We start from the raw sequence: 3276 nt of genomic DNA, 5'->3' as shown, positions 1-3276 counted from the left end.
TTTATCTTCACATTGTAGTTTCCAAGGAAACAGGATTCTGAATCCTGTTGTTAGCTCAGGCCTGGTGATAATCCCTTTACGCATAGCCTAGTGTGCTTTGAGGCTATCAAAACACTGCTTCTTTTAAATTTTATCTACACTTCATCATTTCTCCAAATCCTAGAATAACTCTCTCTCTTCCATGTTTGGTGACATGCTCCATGATTCCTTTGGTGTGCAGTTTCCTTTACAGCAGCAAGTTAATACACCTAACTTGTCAGATCACACAGGCAGTCTTTATCAGATGGGTTTTATCTTGGAGATTACTGATAATACATGCAAAATGTATTCACAGTGCCTTGTACTTAACAGGCATTTAAGAAATGACAAAATTCTTATTTTTTGTTATTCATGTATAAATTCAAAAAATGTTTGAATTAATATTTACAAGCTATAGAATTACTACTATTTTATTTTTTTGAGTTGGAGTCTCACTCTGTCACCCAGGCTGGAGGCTCGACCTGCTGGGCTCAGGTGATTCTTCCGCCTCAGCCTTCCAAGTAGCTGGAACCACAGGCACACACTACCATGCCCAGCTAATTTTTTTATTTATTGTAGAGACAAGGTCTCATCAAGTTGCCCAGGCTGTTCCATAGTGGAACTTTACTATGTATGTATGTATGTATGTCTGCATCTATGAGTCAGGGTCTTCTGTCGCTCAAGCTCTAGTGCAGTGGCACGATCATGGCTCCCCGCAGCCTCAAACTTCTGGGCTCAGGCAATCCTTTAGCCTCCTCTTTGTGAGTAGCTGGGACTTTAGGTGCCCATTACCACCCCAGCTAATTTATTTATTTTATTTATTTATTTACTTATTTATTTAGAGACATAGCTTTTGCTATGTTGCCTAGACTGGTCTCAAACTCCTAGGCTCAGCCTCTTTTTTTTGTTGTTGAGTTAGGGTCTCACTCTGTGGCCCAGACTGGAGGGCAGTGGCCGCTCCCGGCCACCGCAGCCTCGACCTGCTGGGCTCCGGTGATCCTGCCGCCTCAGCCTTCTGAGTAGCCGGAATTACAGGTGTGCGCTACTACGCCCAGCTGATTTTTTGATTTATTGTAGCGAGGAGGTCTCGCTGCCCAGGCAGGTCTCGAACCCGCGGGCTCAGGCAATCCACTCACCTCAGCCTCCCAAAGGCGCGGGATTACAGGCTGAGCCACCGAACCCAGCTGATAACATCTTAATATATGTCCCTGAGTGAGTTTTCAGAAACCCAGACCCTCACCAAATGACACCTAGGCCTCAAATAAGGGGGAAGTAAGGATTGAACTCTGACTACTGTTCTTTGATCTAAATTTCTTCCTGAAGGGCCTGGAGGAGGTTATGCCCATGAGCCAAAGGTAACATTCTTTTTTTTTTTGAGTTGGAGCCTGACTCTGTTGCTCAGGCTTGAGTGCAGTAGCACGCTCTTGGTCACTGCAGCCCTGACCTGCTGGGCTCAGGCAATCTCTGCCTCAGCCTTCCATGTAGCTGGATCTACAGGTGTGCACCACCACACCCAGCTAATTTTTTTTTTAAATTAGAGGGACAAGGTCTCACCATGTTGCCCAAGCTGATCTCAAAACCATGGGCTCAGGCAATCCTCTTGCCTCTGCCTCCCAAAGTGCTGGAATTACTGGTGTGAGCCCCTGTGCCCAGCTCAGAGTTAACATTGTTTTCTGCTGATCTCAAATTTTTAGACAAAGCTTCACCTCCTCGACCAATCACAAATCAGAAAATCTTTGAATCTACCTATGACCTATGGGTCCCTACTTTGCAATGTCCTGCCTTTTTAGATCAAACCAATGTATAGTCTCCATGTACTGATTTATTGCTTTTATTTTTTATTTTATTTTATTTTTTTTGAGTTGGAGTCTCACTCTGTCACCCAGACTGGAGTGCAGTGGCCACTCACAGCCACCACAGCCTCGACCAACTGGGCTCCGGCGAGCCTTCCACCTCAGCCTTCCAAGTAGCTTGGAAATACAGGTGCGTGCTACCACGCCCGGCTAATTTTTTGATTTATTGTAGAGATGAGGTCTCGCCAAGTTGCTCAGGCGGGTCTCCAACCCGCGGGCTCAGGCAATCCACTCACCTCAGCCTCCCAAAGGCGCGGGATTACAGGCTGAGCCACCAAGCCCGGCTTGAATTTAACTTTAAATAGTGTCAAATGTAAATAAAAACATTCTTAACACTATTTTATAGGCTAAACAGTGCAATTTACATAATTTGCTAAGATTTGACATAAAACTATTCTAGGAAGTGGTAGGGGTTTTTTTTTAATTTTAAAATTTGGAGCTGTGGGGTACAATTCAGGGTTAGGTATGGGTTAGGCATACAAATGTTCATTATGCAGTTACCCTTGTTGATGAGGTGTGCCCCCACTTTCCCTGACCTGGTAGGGTTTTAATAACTAGAACAAAAGTCCCCAAATGTCATCTGTCCCTTTCTAGAGAGAAAGAAATTTTCTGCTAAAGGCTCCAATTAAAAACAGAGATAGCCTTGCTTTAAAAAGCTCTAAGGCTGATACATGTTCATTCACACATTTGGGGTCTCCTCCCACACAGGGAAGCAGCTTTCTTTCTTTGCGTTCTCGGAGACTGCAAAACAGACTGGGGTAGGGTGGGGTGAAGAACACAGGAAACACTGCCAGTTCCTCTTCACTTCTCACCATCTCTCTCCTCCCAAACCAGATCCTATCTATGTCTTTCCTTTTATCATATGCTTGCAAAATGCAGTCTTCTATGGGAACTTTAAGGTCGAGCGTTCCAAATTACTTAAGGGAATGCTTTCTAAATTTTAGGGAGTCTAGTTCTCCAAGAAATCCTGGTTTGGGATAAAAATGAGCAGGCTATTTGTGAGAGATTTAGATAAAGAATGAATTTTAGGGAAGTAGAGGGAATTAGCTTAGTGTTTGAGTTCTGCAGTCAAACGTCAGTACAGCAAATTAACCTCTTCGGTCTTAATTTTCTCATTGGTAAAAGGGAAAATAATAATGCTTACTTTGCCGAGTTATTTAACTTCAACATTAAAAAACATGTCTAAAAATTTTTAAAAAGCACGGCTTTTATCTTTTATAAAGATAAAAATATGGATAAAGCATTGTGCCTTATTGTGAAAGAGCTTATGAACAAGTAAATTGCAGTGATGATTTACACATAGTACATGTTCGATAAATATTATTTTGAAGCCGGGCTCGGTGGCTCAGTCTGTAATCCCGCGCCTTTGGGAGGCTGAGGTGAGTGGATTGCCTGAGCCCGCGGG

This window comes from Carlito syrichta, unplaced genomic scaffold, assembly GCF_000164805.1.
Source record: "Carlito syrichta isolate Samal-C Ts95f unplaced genomic scaffold, Tarsius_syrichta-2.0.1 Scaffold304598, whole genome shotgun sequence".
In the NCBI taxonomy this organism is placed as follows: domain Eukaryota; kingdom Metazoa; phylum Chordata; class Mammalia; order Primates; family Tarsiidae; genus Carlito; species Carlito syrichta.
The sequence above is the reverse complement of the archived record's forward strand: the minus strand, read 5'-3'. Positions refer to the sequence as shown.